The sequence below is a fragment of the Oxyura jamaicensis genome, chromosome 9, assembly GCF_011077185.1.
Source record: "Oxyura jamaicensis isolate SHBP4307 breed ruddy duck chromosome 9, BPBGC_Ojam_1.0, whole genome shotgun sequence".
In the NCBI taxonomy this organism is placed as follows: domain Eukaryota; kingdom Metazoa; phylum Chordata; class Aves; order Anseriformes; family Anatidae; genus Oxyura; species Oxyura jamaicensis.
Window position 1 is genome coordinate 18980378 of NC_048901.1, and position 18040 is coordinate 18998417.

The following is an 18040-nucleotide window of genomic DNA, read 5'->3' on the forward strand; positions in this document are numbered from 1 at the left end:
CAGTCCCTTTCACTTTTTTTTAACTGTCTGCAAAGCAGCATAATAGGTTATCTAACCATACTTCCATTTGTTTGTGGGATAAGCAACTGCTACGTGTTGTGCTGCACATGCAGTGCATTAGTTTAGAAGGGCTATAAATTGAGCCATGCATCTGCAGCGATGGTAGGAAATTCAACAGAAAATATTTCCAGTGAAACAAAAATACTGACTTCAGTCGTTTTGGCAACAAATTAAGTTTGTGTGATTTTGTTTGTTTGTTTGTTTTTTGTTTCCTCTCATTACAGTAAGAAAAGATATTTTCCTGCAGTAGGAAAACCCAACGTAATTGAACTATTAATTACTGTAACGAATAGAATTTTAAGGAAAAGCTCTTTTGAGAGCTAGACCACATAGGGTGGGAGGTACATGGTATAGCCATAACAGTACGACAGTGTACACGTAGGTAAGCTCCTTTTACTGCTTATGACAGACTCGCATAAGGCGCTGCTTTGTTGTTATCAATTAATCACAGCCGAGTGGCGGTGATATGGGGCCTCTCTGCTGTGCCTTCGTGTCCCGATGCTCATCAGATCCTTTGAGCGTGTTGTCATTGATAGATGAAATACATTTGTTTTCCGTGATCGTGCTTAGGTCCTGTTGTTCAGAAAACTAGGTGAAGAAGTGGCATGATTAGATTGGTTTAATGCTGCTCTTGATTAATGACTTCGATCCTCGTATTTAATAAATGCTATTCTCTTCGACCACGCTGCTAATGTAAATATTTTGCTATGTTTATCTGTAGGCTGCTTATTCTTTGGAACTAGCTTCAGTGTCTCTTCCTGCATGTATAATAAATATAATATCAATGCAAATACTTCCCCCATTCAGGCGGTGTGACAGACAAACACGGGTTCTCAGTTCTGGTGTCTAAATGGTTTGAAAAGTCAACAGAATAATACTTCTCTTAACGCTGTTATTGTCTGTGCTATTTCGGGTATGATTCACATCACCCAGTCCATCACTCTGTTCTGTTGTGAGTTTTCGTGCTGGGATTCCCGTCGACGTCCCAGACGCCAGGCGTCCCTTGGAGACAGAGGTGTATTTTGACGACGTGGCTGTCGGGGCAGTTCGGCTCCTGCATTTCTTCCCTTTCAGGGCTGCGTTCCCTCTGCCTCTCTCCAGCCAATTCTGTCCTCTCCTGCCCTCATGATGAGGTGGTTCGGGGAGCTGAGTTAAGACCATTAATTCCCTTATTTTAGGCTGAAGGAAGCAGCAGGAGTGCCCAGCTGGGAGCCTGCAGGTGGGGGGTTGGCTCCTCCTGGCCCAGCGACAGGTCGGCCTTGGCCAGGACGTGGCTTAGCAGCAAAACCGAGCCGGAGCCATCGGTAGGTTGTGTCCTCGGAGCCCTGACGTGCCTGCTGTACCTGCTGGCGGGGTGGGCAGCCTGCCGTGCTCCTGTCCGTACACCTTTGTCTGCAGCTTGTCACAGCTCAGCAGCCACAGTGCCACAGGGACTCGTCCCTTCAGAGGGACAGACGGACAGCAGCCCTCTGCGGAGAGGTTCAGCGCTTTGTGGATCACCTACCTCCCCAAAACTGCCCTCCTGGAGACATGGAAGGGTCTGCAGGAGGGACGAGGCTGTCTGCGGGGTGGCAGGATGTGGAGAGCAAAGGGGGCTCCCAGAAATGGGGAAGAGAGGGTAAAATTCCTCGTGTGTTGCTCAGCCCCATGCAGTGCAAGCTGCTGCGTAGTCCTGGGGTTCAGCTGTGCAGAGAGCTTCCATGCAGGTTAAACACGTGGAGACGCAGAATTTGTGTGGAAAAGTGGTGCTGCTGTGCACCAAATGCCATTCAGTTTTGGAATTTGTGGGGAATTGAGAGGGGATTGTAGCCAGGAGTGCAAAAGCTTCTGAAGAGCAATATTTTTTGGAAAAAATACATAATGGTTCCTTGATACTTGTAATGGATGACTTGGTAGAAAGCGAGGCTTATATTTTCCTCTGGCTTTGTGTGAAATAGTAGTAGTAATCCCGGGAAGAGTCTCAAAAGCACTGTAAGCACCTTATTTTAGAGGAACTGCATTCCAGGAATGTCTGGAGTGTGTGAGCCCAAGCTCCACCACAGACTGTGTTTTTGACCTCCTGTATGACATTGTTTTCAGAAAAAAATATTTCTGTGCCTGTGGATTGTAAGGGATTCTAAGTATTAAAAGTAACTCAGAATTGTGAGGGCTTTTTAGAAGAATTCTTGCATCTGAGTTCTTCAGATCGTGCTAGCACTTCGACGTGCCCGGGAACACAAGTAATAAGGGTTGTAGAACATTTTGATGTCTGTTTTTAAAGTTGATGCTTTGCTGTGGCTATTCCGAAAGCTGCCCCTGTAGAAGGCAGGCAGAAGGCAGCCGACATTCCTTGAGGCACGGCTGCAGCAGCACGCGGTGAGCAGGGTCAGCGGCCACAGCGTGACTTCTTGTGCCCGTGGACGCCAAGGTGCCTCAAACGCTGTGTCTTGCAGCAGAGCACTGGACCTGCTGCATTGCCTGCATGTGCTCTGTAGGTCATCGGCTTGACTAGATGCAACATGGATTGAGGTTTTGCTCTGAAAGAGTGCTGTATTTGACTTCTGGTTGCCCAGAAAGTAAGGGAATAATGGTACCGATACTGAGAGAGACAGACAGTGCTCAAATGATGGTTATGTTCATTGGGGTTGAAAATAATATGTATAATATCAATAATATTGTCACATCATCTTGTTACTTTAAGGGAAGTCTTCATTGGAACATTTCGACCCCACTTCCAAATACGATGTCTTAAGACACATATCCCACCTCCCAAAGCATGGCGCGCTTGAGAGAGATTTTTTTTAACAAATTAAATAAATTAAGCTCTTTAAGAATAAACATCTATGAAACATGTACAGTTGTACCCTTGCCCTACTCTAATGATTTCTGATGCTTTACATAACTTGGACTGGAAATTATGCAAGTTATAACTTTGTTCTGCAAGGCCACCGTTAGTTAGCCCCAATGCAGAGGAACATCTTGTCCTGAAGATCTGAAAACAAGCGGACGTGGCAGTAGCAGAAACATGAACAGTGAGGAAGGTATGCTGCCCAAGGCTGCACTTGGAGCTTTGTTCCATCTCCCCAGACTGGAGACCGGTTGAGAAGTCCCGGTAACCTTGCAGCTATCAGTTCTGCAGGAACACACTGCCGTGTTGACCAAAGCAGGTGTCTGCCTCCATTCGGCTGCAGGCTGATCGGAGCTAAGGGCTCTGCGGGAGAGGGGACGGGTTGTCGCCGAGCACAGCTGGGTCGCTGGGGCAGGCTCAGTACAGCAGGGGGTACAGCTCTTCCTACCTCCAGGAAACTTAATTAAAAAAAAAAATCCGATTTATTATTTTTTAAATTATTTTTTGGAAGTGGTATATTTTGGGTCTCGGTTCAGTTGTTTTATTTGAAATCTGTAATAAACTTGCTGAGAATAACAGTGACCCCTAAATCCTACGCATCAGATTTTTAAAAAAAAATTACTAATTTTTTTTTTACACAAGGAGAATTGTTTTTACTCTGTGATTTGTGTTCAGAGCCTGCTGAGAGCAGCCAGGTCAACAGGTTGTTATGCTCCTTTATCCAATGAATTTTGCCAGGGTGAATTTAAATTTAAAACTCAGTTTTGGAATAAAGGTACAATTTTCTTTTGTCAGTGAGTCAACGTGTCCACTGTTTTCAGAAGAAATCAAACTACCAACACAAATTAAAAACTACCTCGTGTTTGCATCTGTGGGCCACCATCGTATACGTGGTAGTCTGTAAAGGTGGGACTGTGGGACTAGGGAGGAGGCCATGCCATGCTCTGCATCATACTCTGCCCTTGGAGTAATGACTCTGCTCTTTACTAGTCTAGACAGGATTTTACTTTATGCTCTAGGATCTTTTAACTTCCAGTCTGTGAATTGGGTTACTTACTAATGAATTTCATTTACATGACTTGCAAGTGAAGCTGTGCTGCAGCATGGCTCTTCCTCCCTCCATCCCCAATGGTACAAACTAATTGGTATTGACAAGATTACTCTTGTGTTTTATGTGCTTTTAATAGGGCTGGCTAGGATGGTTTCCTCTCCAGCAATTTAGCTTCCTTTCCTTTCAGTGCGTTATAAGCTATCATCTGTGATTTCCTCAATTTTTGACTTTTCTGGAAATTGGTGTTTAAACCTGCAGGTAGCTGCTGCCATGCTACAATATTCCTTCGCTTTGGTCTTGCTTTGCCTGTGTTTGTCATGCCAGAGTGAATCCTGTTTTGTGCACTTTTAAAGAGTGGTTTGTATATTTAGGTTTATTTTATTTTTTCTCCTAGAGTAGTGCTGTCTGCTAAGCTGTTTTTTATTCTCTGTCCCCTCAGATATCCTGCTTTGTTTTGATAGTTGGTTCACGTGCCTGTGTATGTGTGCAGGAGTTTGGTGTATGAAAGAGCACTTCTGAAATGTGGAAGTAGTGCAGCTGTTACGTGATACGAGTGTATGTATAAGGTATTTCTTCTAGAAATCCAGAAGGTTAGTTTGCATCAGCTTTTTGCTTATTTCTGACATAATAAAGGCCTTAAAAACAGAACAGAGATGAGGAAATATTTTTTCACTTAATAGTGGAGGAAAAGCTGTTTCAGTAAAATTTAGGAAAACAGGTGGATGGATGCTCCATGGGGAGCTCTGGGGCGCTGTGAGCGATCCCTGCTGCGGCTCAGCGTCAAATGGCCGCGGGACCAAGAGGAGCCCCGGGGCCGTCGCTGCCTGCTGTGTGTCCCTGGGGAGGAACACTTGCTACCAGCCAGTTGCAGGTGATGACAGCTTTCAGTGCAGTCTTGCATGTGGTCCTGTTTTTGTTTTTTTGTTTTTCCTTCTTCTTCCCACTCATACATACTTGTTTCTTTATTTTTTTTTTTGAGCTGGCATTTATCTCAATTCGGCTTCTGTGTCAGATCCAAAAAGCAGATGTTATTGTAGAAGTGCTGAATTTTTTTAAACAATTCCCATAGATCATCATGGAAGTACAATTATAAGAAATAACTTTTGATTCTCTCCGTGTATGTTCCAAGCATGACAGTGGTAGAATCACCGCTAGTTCTGTATATGCCTATTAACCAAATGAAAGGAAGGATTCAATGGAGTGATTAGTTTTCAATTTAGGCCTTTAAAGCTATTGTCTGATGCTTTTTGCAGCCTAGTTACTGGGGGGAATATCCAGGATTTAGTTATTTTTAATTCTATTTTGATTGGGATGCTCTTTCGAGATACCAAGGCCAGATACAAGTAGGATAATGGAGGAGAATTTAGTAGAAAAAAATCGTATGTCCTTGGAAGGCTTTTGTAATTCACGAAGCACCATGTTTAATGTGTAAATTCGTTGCTAAAGCTCAAATAGCACAAAAAAATCTCATAAAGCAGTATAAATGTTGTGATCCGAAGAGGATTAGAAGAAAAGGGAGCACGCAAGATGAGCAGAAGCGGTCCCAAACTCGCACAGCAGCCTTCTGCCCGCCGTCGCACTCACCCAGCATTGCCCGCCACAGTTCTTAGGGTGGCGGAGAGATGGAGGAAACTGTAAATGGCAGCACTTGTAGAGGAAATGGGTCACAAGTTCGTGCAAGTTTCTTTGAGAGAAATCCTTGTTTTGAGTTGTTTGCGTTTGGAGCCAGGTAAGGAGTGGTGTTAGGGAAGGGCACACGGTGGGTTTGTAACTGGATTTGTGTTGCTTGGTGCCCGGGGTGTTGTGATCTGCAGCCGTCTTGCAGGATTGGCTTTTTTTGGAAAATGCCAGCCAAGTTTTATTTCTTTTTTCAATTGGTGTTTTATCAGCTCCGAGGACATTTGGTGGATTACTTTTAGGTGTCACATAGCATAGCTGTTACTACACCTAGTCACCTGTTTAAACGACTGTAACAGGTCGCTATATAAAGAGAGAGAGGCTAAAATCAGTAAATTACAGCCGTCACCTGCGTTAATTTCCAGGTGTGTGCCAAAATAACAGAATCCAATAGGATAAACTTGGAAGGAAAAGATCTGTTGACAAGGCGTTTGTACTCAGTGCTGGACTCTGCAGAAGGACACGGCAGTGTTTTCTGAACGTTTCCGTGTCGTTTCAAGCACCATTACTCAAAACCGGAGCCTACAACCAGTTAATACAAGCGAGGAACGAGCTGGTGAACCCTTTCTTTTCTTGCCCCCTGCTCTCTGTGGTCTTTGCCTCCAGCTCCTGTGTGGGGCACAGTGGGGTCAGACAAAGGTGAAGGCCGAGAAGGCCCTTGCCTCCCCTCACCAGCCCTGGCCCAGGGGCTCTTTGTAGCTGGTTGTCCAAGGGTGTGTTGGAAGGAGATGGTTTGGGTGTAGTGGAGGCTGAATCAAGCTTTTTTCTCATTGAGGAAGGTTGTTTATGTTTGTGCAGTTGGCCCATTATTTATGTTTGCCACCTTCCTTCGCAAATGAAGTAACACAAGCCAAGCCTGGCGCTCAGCAGTGGGCAGCGCAGCTCTCCTCCGCCTTCCTGCGGACGCAGATTGTGCTCTGATTTAAGCTGCTCCCAAAAGAAGATCACAGATAGTGGCTGGCTGGTGCTTTGTGTTGTTTTTAAGGAAAACTCTGGTTGCAGGGAAGTGTAACACTTGTTTATGGGGGCTGCTGAGTGGGCTGCTAAAGCCTTCTCCTCGGTGCTGGCCCACAACTCGGGGAAAAACGAGCTTTCGAGCTAGCTCCGCATGGGAAACCACTCCACTTGGTGAGTGGAGTCTTCCTCAGCCTATTTACATAATGTCTGTGGTACAAGCACAGCTAAGCAAAGGAAAAAGAGCATGTTTGCAAATTCTTTCAATTCCCTGCATACTTGCATTCTTCAGCATCCTCTGCAGCAGCTCCTCTCCTGCTCTGTTACGGTTTTGCCAGTCTTGACAGCATGGTCGGATGTTTTAAGAATAAAATACGCTCAATTGCTGCAGGTCTTTTTTTTTTAAATTTTTTATTTTATTTTATTTGACTGGGTTTGAAAATGGTTTTATAATAAGCCATTTCTTCCTGGTTGAGCTTGGAAATGGCATGCAAGAGCTCTGTGTTGATCAGAAGCCCTGGAAGCCGTAGTTACTCTTTACTCATAGTAAAAGTTTTTGAAAAGTTTACAGATGTTTTGTAAATAGCCTATTTTTAGATTAAACGGGTAATGCTTTATTAGTCACCCGTGTCCATCTGTCCCCCTTTCTGCTCTCTGAGTGGGCGATCAAATTATGTGCTAACAAGAAACGTAGTGTACAATATTTGCATGGAGAGTAATCACTCATAAATATTAGTGTGAATAAAAATTGTCGTTGATGCATAAAAGTGGGTACTGCTGTGCATGAAGTTAATGCATACTGCAAGAGTGCTTATACTTACCTATTTTATTGTTAGGTGCATAAAATAATTACTATTGATATTTCAAGAGAATTAATGAAATATAGGAGAGTATGGAATTTTGTGGACTATTTTTTCTTCTGTTTTTGAAGAAGGGGAAAAATTTCTCTTGAATGTTCCCCTGGGAAGAATTCTGTTATGTACATGTCAAATGTAGCCAGTAGCTAGGGTGAGCTGTTCCCTCAGTTACTGAGGGCACTGCAGGAGGTGATGAACTGTCTGGGTGCATGGGCACACCTGTGTACATAACCTAGATATGTAGTGCAAGATATGTTAGGAAAATAGATCCTTTTTTTTTTTAACTGCTTCTCAGGGGATGTAACTGTTTTGGAGGAGAGGTCCTCAGTCAAACCACTGGAATGTTAATTTTTGTCTGGGGCTTTTCAGGGTGTTTAGAAGTCAGTAGCTGAAGTTTATTTCCAGAAGAGATTTGGCATGGGCAAAAGATATTTTAAGCTGCCTATTTTGCCTAGTTAGCTTCCCTAAGCCTTTTCTGGAGAGTTAAGGCAAATCCAGACATCAGGATTTTTATACACAGGTTGTTTTGTTTATGCATGCTCCTGCTGAATGGGTGCAACTGTCTTAGAGGTCTGATGGTTTGTGTTCATTCAACAGGCTTATTTGTTCAAAGGTCTGTATTTCAGGCTCCCCACGGGAGCAGTTCTTGTGATGTGGCAGGATATATGCAAAAAGCCAGCTCTGCTTGCTGTTCTGTTCCTGATCACCGCTGATTTAGGCTGTATACAAATTCAGCGGTGATAACTCAGCTGCTTAAACAGAGTAGGCTGCAACGGCCATGCGGGCGTGTGCTTGATAATATTAATCATGTTAACATCACTGTTTTCAAAAGAATCAATATTAATTTTTCCTCTTTTGTCTCCTTATTTCTTTTGCAGCATCACCCTTTTGTGGCAAGAGACACCTGAACGGAAAACTTCCTCATATCAATGCACTGCCAATGGTAAGTACCTTCTTATCTGACTAATGGTGGTATGGTTCCTTCCTGCAAATGTAAGACAGCTTCAGTTGCAAATCGTATTTTTAGAGTGGCTACTTTTTTTTTTTTTCTTAATTGATGATTTTTTTTTTCCTTAAGAAAAACCTAGACCATTATTCTGCTTGACAAAATATTGAAATTGTTTCGCTCTTACCCTGTGGAAAGTAGGGCAGCATGTTAATTTTGAATCAAGAAGTGTGACTTGACAATGACATAGCTCATCCTGTTGGTAACTGTTTTTGCTTCCTCTTTTGGCCAAAAGCCTGTTCGGGGCAAGCTGTAGATGAGCTGAGTGCTCTGTTGCCTCCCCTTGGGTGCTCTCTGCATCTTGTTTCAATACTAACAGTTTCTCGTATTACAAATCTACACAGTGCCAGGTGTATTTTGCTTCAGTGCGTTTGGCAGCGTAAGACTAGTGAAGTTAAAATCTTAGCTCCTCTAGAAATAGGCTTGGTTGTTGCGATCTTCTTACTCTCATCTCTGAAATACTATTAAATGTTTTAGATTATTGGAGGATGGTATTTGCAGACTGTCTTTATGATGTATTTAAGCTTTCTAATAGTTGCGCAGGTGAAAAGCAGAGGTGAACTCTGGAGAGGACTGGAATTTAATGCTCTGGCTTTGATTACATTCAAATAGTCTTTCAGCAGTTCTGGTATCTTGTGTTGTTAGAAGTGAGGTGTATTATGAGGGTGTTAAATGCAGTGTTAGACTTAAATAAATGCATAATTCGCCAGCTTGCATTTCAGACATCTCTAGCTCATTATGTTGAGTGCAGAAATTAAGGGATGGTATTTCTAACCACCAACTTCGAAACTGAATTTGCGATCTGTGAGATTACCTGGATTCCTTTGTTTTTGGGGGCAGCATGGATCTAAAGAATCTGTAAATCAGTGGTACCTTTGCAACTCCGCTGTCTTTGTCCTGTGAGCAAAATGACACTTGGAGTTTGTGTGGATGTAACTGATTACTTTGAAATGCACCAAGTGATTCGCTTGACTCTTCAGAACATCATGTAATGCAGCATGTATTTGGCCACTAAGCAAAGCAAATATAACTCAGAAATCAGACGATCTGCCCAAGTGTGTATGTCATTTAATAGCCTGATGTTTAAGCTCAAAATCCAGCTTATGTGTGTAAAGTTTATATTCACTTGGGATGAATTTCAGCTGTTGGGAACAGATTTGCTGAGTGAGAAGGCGCCATTTCCACCTGGTCACGTAGCCTGGCATTTTAATTTTCTGAAACCGAAGCTAGCAGTGGGCTCAACCTTTTCCATTATTGCTAAGTTTTCATTGTTGTTGTTGACCTTTTTCCAAGAGAAAGGTACTCTGATTTACTTTTATTTTGTATTAGTTGAGTGTGTTTATAGTTATGATTAGAAATACAGGTTGGTGTTACTGCTTCTCTTAAAAACATGACTCATTCCATATTAACCTAGTCCTTATACTTCATAAAATTTTAAAATACTGAGAGTGTGCATTTGAAATGTTACTGCATTTTGTCCTACTTTCCCCCCTGCAAATTATGTTAGAAATTCAGAATTGCAGTCTCAAGGGCACACTAGTTGTTACAGGGATCATAAAACATACTCAACTGTTACATATCGTGAAGTGAAACACTCTTCACTCCTTTCTTTAAGAGCTGCATTTGTTATAAGAGGGTTTATTCTCCTATTCTGGAGATTCCTAAACAATTACTCATCCCTTAATTAAAACTTTGAAACAGTTTGAATGTAGATTTAAGAGCCAAGCTAGACACATTAATCATCATCTCCAAAGTAATCATATCTTACTCTGGCTTATGGTAAAAATTACTTTCACAGATTTGTATTATATTTTTCTCTTTGATGTGTGTAGACAAAGTATGAGATGGGTTGACCTGAAGAAAGCAGTTTGTGTTCCTCCCAGAGTGTTTTGTTTAACATGGCTTCCCAGATTCAATACGTATATTTCAATCAGAAATGCATTTCTGATTCCCTTGAGAAACGATACTGGCATTTTTGATCAGTCTGTTAATCATGACTGTCAGTTCCATTTCTTCTTAGTCAAAAAAAAAAAAAATTGCCACTAAAATAGAGGAAAAAAAAACACAACACTAAAATGCAGAAGTTATACATCCTCTTTTGTTTTTTCTTTGCTTTACTATTTTAAAGATGATTAAAAGATGCTTTTTTTGCATAGAATATATTGTGTAAACACATAAAGAGGGTAAAATATAAGTTAATCCTTAAACATTGGAATTGTTAGCATTTTGTTTTTAATCACATATTTATGCTGTGATCAAGTCTTTTGAAACTGTGGCTGTGGTCTAAGTGCAAGGTGGAGTAAGTTGGCATCTTTAAGATACGAAAGCTTAAAATAAAAAAAAGGCCTCAAGGGTGAGGCAAATTAGTATATAATACTACTTTTTCTAGGATTTCAAAGGTTAATTTCAAGGCTGCTAATGGGGTACTTACTCAAGGTCACAAGGGTTAATGAATGTGTTGGAAATAAAAATCAAAAGTCCTGGACCTTTGGCCTAAGGGCAAGATCAGATCAAATTTTCCATAAATGTTTTAGCAAATTATTATTTTTTTTGTTATGTGATAGAAGAGCTGGCTTACCTGAGAGATATTTTCCTTTGTACCTTGCAGCACTTCTCCTGTGAGCTTTAGAAGCAAGACGTTTTGCCTTTGTCTTATGAAAATAGTGTTATTTTCCTTTCTTTTTTGTGCCTGCATTTGTGTGTGTATATATACATAAATGTGTGGCTATATACAGATGTGTTTGTGTATATACATATGTGTGTCTAGCTGTTTAAAGGAGTGTACAGAAACACTAGAACCTTACAAAAAGCTGGGAAGTACCTGTTTTTTAATATCATACAGCAGCTTGCTGTGATGGGTTTAATTCCACAGGAGGTAACCAGAGGGGCTGTGAGGGAATCAAGCAAGTAAGGCAACGTGGAAGCTTGTTAAGAGGTGTCCTGAAAAACACTCTTTCCAGGTTCTTTTTACTGCACGGATGGTTTGACCAAGTCAAAAATCAACACACTGACCCGTCAAAAGGTCTCCCTGCAGAAGAAAATAAAGGATGTTACCGTTTATTACAAGCTGACACAGGCAAAGTCTGAGGATACGCAGTGAGCAGAGTTGCTGAGTCTCCAGAAAGGCAGGGTCATCGCAGCGAAGTCCGTGGCCTCATAGTCCTTCGGGGGGAATACAAAATACAGCGTGCGTTACAGCTTGTAGGCGTCTTAAATCCATTCTTCTGGACGTTTACTTTTAGGTGAATATATCGTACCATGTTTTGAAGGTGTAACACCACCTGTGTGTTACGCCAACTGTTCTTACAGGTAAGAGACTTGTTTTAGGAGGACAACTCTGCAGGCATTAAGTCTCTTAGGTCAGGAAATACCGTGAGTGCCATGCTTCAGTGTGACTTCAGATCCAGACGATTTTGCTCAGAAACAGCAAGAGTGGCTGGAGGAGCTGGGCAGAATGAACAGGACACTCCAAAGAAAATTCAGTGAAAGGATTAGAAGACATCTGCCAGAACTTCCCCAAGGCTGCAACAAGACTTTCTCTTTGAACCCTTCTGTGGTACCGTCTGTGGAGTCTTCCTGTGACCTTTCCACTCCTTTAAAGGCAGTTGAAGGAATAAATGAATTTAACTATTACCTGTGGTTCCACAACAGCAAAACTCATCAAATCGCCACCTGTCGGGCTAGCTTTCTGCCAGTCCATTCGGTTGAAATGGTTCCATGCAGAGTAAGGCAGGCAAGGGAGATGGCAGGAGCCTGCAGCCGGATCTGGAGGAGTTGGGTTAGGCACAGAAGCCCTGTCTCTGCCACCTCTTGCCAAGAACAGTAGGAAATCGTGCCACCAGCCCCAGGGCTCTGGGGTTTGCACAGGAATTGCAGTGCAAAGGGAAGTGAAAAATTTTCAGTTGTTGCCCTGATCTGTATGCCCGGTTTAGGCCAGGTCATGGGAGAGCTAAATGATAATAGGCCCAAAGACTGGTTCAACAGAAGCTGAATGCCATGTCACCGTCAGATGTACATGTGAAAGAGTTTCTGTGGATGGACGGAGCTTTAAAGAGTGGTAGAGCCTTAAAGAGTGGAGAGAGAAGGTGGATTTTTGTTAAACCGTGACCCCTGCTTTCAAAGGGTTATGAAACTTGGCAGTACTTGAGACATGGACGCAAGACCCATGAATAGTTGCTTCAAAATAAATAGCTCTGCAAGACTGAGGCCTTTATTTTTCAAATACATATGTATGTGTGTACGTGTGACTTCAGGTGTAGGAATTGTTCTTTTGAGGTCTAAGAAAGAAATACTTGAGTGCGTAAAGCTAACTAAGCTTGAAAGTGTTTTCAGTGGTAGAGCCCGCAAATGCTCATAAAATTTATTGTTGAGGGATTTGGTTGTACAGCTTATGGAGTACGCTTTTAAAGGGAAATTATATATATGTATTTCTAGCAGTTCCTGAAATAGTCTCAACTGAGTGATGACATGAAATTTTGGACTGTGTTGCTCCTTCTCAAATCAATGGATGCTATTATCAATGAAGAAAGGTGGGTTGCAGTGTTTTTTTTTGTCTGATAATTGGTTACAGCTGAAAAATTGTATTGCAGAGTGTTCATCCATAAATCGTATTTATTGGATCAGCATGAATAAGCTGATCTAGTGGTGCATGCACTGAAAAGGGAAGTGCTAGTAATATGGTACAGAGGAAATACTGACTGTCTGCTATGATAAGGTGTGTACTGTGATAAGAAAAGTTTATATAGAATGGCATTCTGATATATTTTTGGATTTTCTTCTTAATTTTATATATATATATATTTTACAAAGAACAAGTTAAAGCCACAAGTAAGATCTCTTTCTGTTTTGGAGGGAAAACACCCCCTTGCCTTTTTTCTGCCATTAGCTGAAGTTCACTACTGAGTGATTCAACTGAAGAGGAAACCGCTCTTTAAAAATTACAAGAAATGGTGGCTCTCTTTTGAAGTAGCATTTGTTGGAGAACTTTCTCTGCTGATTCTGTAAGCGTTTACAGTTCAGAAATAAGCTTTGACTAAGAATTCTCGGCAGAATCATAAATATGTAATTATGTAAGCAGCCAGGATATGTAGCCCCTGGCAAGTACCCAGTGCAGTGAATCACAAGAGCAAAGGGAACTGGGCCAGTATCAAACTAGAGGAACGTCCTCTGTAGTAGGATGAGGGCCACCGCTGTTCCTTTCCTATTGCCATTCCTAGTTTCTCAATCTTAAATGTACCCAAAACTGGGGTACAATAGGTTGCTGCAATAGGTTGTCTTCTGTTACCACTTTTTTTTTTTTTTTTTTTTTAAATGTGTTTTTCGTGGTCTTCCTTCCCCTTTGCCTCCCCTGCCTTGGACCTTTCTTTGTCTGCTTCTTTCCACTGGTTTTGGTTCACAAGTTAATAGCAGCAGTAGTAGTGAAGCTAGCACTGGATTATATCTGACTTGATCGGCGTGCCATCTGTTTTATGGAGGGGAAGATCGTGTGTTCCTGCTGTGGATTCACTGCCATATGCCCATGGTGGAGTCGTGTAACCTGGAATGACCCGTTTTCCACTCTGTGAATGATTGTACAAAAGAATTGTAGTGCTAAACGAATAAGAAATGTAGCGTTAAATGTTCTTGATAGTGACTAGGTTTGTTGCACATTAGAAAAGTAAACTGGCTATTAGGTGTAGGTGAGGTAGGATGTTCTAGAGAAGACCTAAGGGTAGGCCCCCTTCTGTCTGAGTGCTCGAGTGTTGCCTTCCAGAGAGGAGCAGTGCTTGTTTCGTGTCAGTATGCCGCTTGTGCAGTCAGGTCGTGATCCTGGTTTCATTGTTGTCAACAGAAAGTTGATATTGGTTCAACTCAACAAAAGTAAAAGCTCCCCTTAGTTTCAGTGGTGTAGATGCTGGGCGATAATGAATATTGCTGCAAAACAACAGGAAGTCTGTAGGCTGGGGGGAATGACATTGAATACATATACTTTTATTTGCTCAGGAGAGACTGAGACCTGCTAGCCACCGAAGACCAGGTGCCCTACGTCTGCCATCAGAATGGATGACAGACCTGGAAACGTGTCCTTAGATGTGAAGCCTCTAGTACTTCGTATCAATAGAATTAAAGATAGTAGAAAATGGAGGTCACATGTTTTCTTCTTACTGTGATATAATGAACATACTTGGGGCAAGGGGTCTGAATCCTCCCAGGACTGATACTGTGCGTGTGTGCGTGGAGGATCCGTGCCCATGAATTCAGTGTTTGCACATACAGAGGGTATTGATGTCAAATGTGAGCCATCGTTTGGGTTCCTTGTCCTCATTACAGATGTTCATGGCATCTTCCCCTTTCATTTCATTTCTTTTGTCTGTAGATGGACAGTATTTTATTACGGTCTACTTGGGTGTTAAAAATATTTTATCGTATCTTAAGGTATTTGACATCTGTTTCCAAAAACCAAAAAGTTAAAACCAGGAACGTAAATGAAGTTAAGTCCCTCATGAGAATATAAACTTCAATAATCTGGCAAATGGAATTTCATAAAATAAAAATAGCCATTTCACTGTTTTTTTTTTTTTTTTTTTTTTTTTAAGCTTGTTTTGTGTTAGTGCAGTCACCAGATTTTCTGAAAACAGCGATGCACATCTGGTAAAGAGAATAATACAGTTAGTCAATGTGCATGTAAGATGGACTATGAAGAACTGATTTTAAGTGCATGCTTATTAATGGTGACCTAGAAAAAAGTCAGTGGTAGTTAAAATGAATAGAGGGCAGATGAACTGTCAGCGGATTCTTTTTTCATGAATAAAAGAAACAAATTTAAAACTATCAGGTACATAACACACAAATTAACGGGAAAAATAGATGGTCAAAGGTTAAAGAGGGAATGAAAACACAAGTTTTATGGTCACAAGATCAAATGAGGCATTAGTTAATTTTCCTTTTTTGGTGCAGTTCACCAGGAGTTCAAGTAATTCAGCTGAGTGACTGAACTGGAACAGAGAAGAGTGCCAGAAAAACTGATTACTAATAACATAAACAGAAAAATAATCAAATGAACTTAAGACTTGATGTCAGCATTTCACATTAAAATGCTTTTGAAAAGGCTGGAATTCCTTTCTACTTGCATGGAGCCTGATTTACATAGAAAGCAAATTTATAACAGCTATTCTTGCAACAGTTGATAAATTATTCTACTAATGAGCCATCAGCATGGATATAACCAAGACATGGCAGAGGCACAGAAGATACTTTCTGGAGGCTGACCATCTGGGATTTCAGAAGTAACCTGAGGAGTAGGTAAGGCTGTTTAAACCCAGGGAAGCATTATTGTTAATTACATAAATTGCAAGTGGAAACTGTGCTAGAGGTGTTGAGATTTTGCTCTAAATGGAAGATACCATAAAAATTACTTTGAAAAATGTCATTGTAAGATCTGTAAGGTGAAGAGGGGCTTACGGTAGGAATAGGAAAGTGTTTATGCTGCTCACGTGCAAGGCAGCACTGCTAAATCCCCTTGTGTAACACTGCTGGCAGACCTTGTCCAAGAAAGATGAATGTAAAGGGAAGCAGGTGCGGAAGGGGACTACCAAAATGGTGAGGGAAGAGCAGAGTTTGTCTCACAATAGGACACTGAGAGGCAGATATAATGAATTTTTCTACATATAAGAGGGGTTGCCAAACACTTCAGTGAGTACAAGTATTTTTAAATTTTTGTATTAGATTGAAGACAGCACTAGGACAAGAAGAAATGCATACGACTTGGCAAGGAGTATATTCAGGCTGGAATATAAAAACCAGATCTCATCCATCAAGGGAGAAAGATTTTGCAATAATCTTCTAATAATATAAAGGGAGGTCAAAAAAAACCTCACTAGCTTTGAGATGGACACTTGTTATTGCACACTGGTCTTCCTAACAAGCACTTGTTTGTGGCATAACAGTTTTTGCCTTTGAAAGATAAGGGAGCTTAATGTTTGTAACCTGCATCAGCTGTCTTTCAGCTATTTTCTGCTGAATTAGTTAAGTTTAACTTGTAAATCATGTCCTCCCATTAGGGAGCAGGTTTTGTTCCGTGGCCCTGGGAGTAAAACAACAGAACGAATGCTAACGCCGTAGCTCAGCAAATTCAGAAGCACGTAACAGGTCTTGGACTCTTTTTTTTTTTTTTTTTTTTTTTCCCTTAGTCTGATTTGGAAGGCTGCTTATGTTAATCAGTTATGCTAATGTCTTTCCATTTATACTTTGGAAAGGAGCGTTACGTACTTCAAGTCTGAAGCCATCCAAAGAGAATTCATGATATCTGTACATAGCAAACCTACAGCAAAAATACTTGTTTGGGGTTCCTTAGCTTCTGTTGTTATCCCAAGGTTAATGTGGGACTTTTTGCCTTATGCGTGAGTGGAGAAACGTCAGCAAAGGCAAAGCTTGAGCAGAGTGGCTCTGGAAGTGCCAAGTTACAGCTGTGGGTGACATCTACTTAAAAAGATCGCAACTATGCAAGCCTCATAAGTTAGCAACCTCAGTGCTTGCTTTTGAAGAAAAACGCATTGCAGCCTAAGCAAAGTTAATTGTTCTGCATACTTCTGTGACCTGTAACTCATCCAGTGGAAAATCCACTGTGGTTTGTAGGCAGTGTTCTGGGTAGGGAAATTGAGATCCTAGGAGGAGATGTAGGTCATAGAATAATACACTTATTTCCACATTTTCTTGCCCTGGCAGCATGCTCTTTTGTGTTTTGAACAGTGCCACTTCCCTGGGAATCTTCCTCTGATGTGACGTGCATTCGTTTCCCAGTTACACACAAACACACCTAACCCTTCCTCGCCTACCTCTGCTGGCTACACCCCTGAAAACTGCCTAGAGGTCAACTAAAGGGCCTGTTTAGGAGCAAAAGTGGGGAAAACGTGACTGCCTGGTGTTCATAGTCCTTCCTTGGATGGCTTGTGTGAGCTCGGTATCACGTAGAGCAGCTGGGAAGATAACGGCGCGGCGTGTTCACGCGGGCAGCTCGCCGCACGCTGTGCCCGGGGTGAGCAGTGGCACCGCGCAGTACTGCGTGCGTGCTTCTTGGGTGTTCGAAGAGCATGTCGTGGTTCACTCTACTTTAAATTCACAGAGCACTTACCCAATGCCTCCGCTATCACGCATTGAAATCCTGTGACGGAACGGTGTAATTAGGAAGCTTCGTTAAAGGATTGGGTGGGGGAGACACTTGCAGTGGAGAGCGTATTCCTTAAGTGTAGCTGGGTTGTCAGTAGGGCAGAGCCCCCTGACTGGCCGTGTATGCCGAGAGTTTCATAGCAAACATCTCGGGTTAAGCTAAAAGAGCAGTGCTGTAGAAAAGCAGGAACACGCCGAGAGGGGGAAGGGAGCGGTTGTTTCTGGAGTGACAGGCGGATGCTGAGAAATCCCCTCAGCCAGAGTGCTGCTGCTGCTTTCCTGCACCGAGTCGCAATGGGAGAGGCGACTGGGAGATCTGACGTGTGGACTTCCCTGTGGGAAAGGCACCTTGTTCATCACCTGCAACCAAACCCGGGCAGTCTGGGGGGCTTTGGTCACACCTAGGAAATCGTTTGTCTGGGGAATCTAAATCTACTATTTTGATATTTGCCAAATGAAGGAAG

General features: G+C 42.0%; 1 protein-coding gene across 3 annotated transcripts in view; it reads left to right on the forward strand.

The window, feature by feature from the left end:
* The window catches only part of TBL1XR1 (TBL1X receptor 1), a 110426-nt gene that overhangs the window by 38557 nt on the left and 53829 nt on the right, over positions 1-18040 (forward strand). For all 3 annotated transcript variants that reach the window (XM_035334214.1, XM_035334215.1, XM_035334216.1), the window contains exon 2: positions 8305-8369. The gene's annotated coding sequence lies outside the window, so the exon portion shown is untranslated. The remainder of the gene's footprint in view (positions 1-8304; positions 8370-18040) is intronic.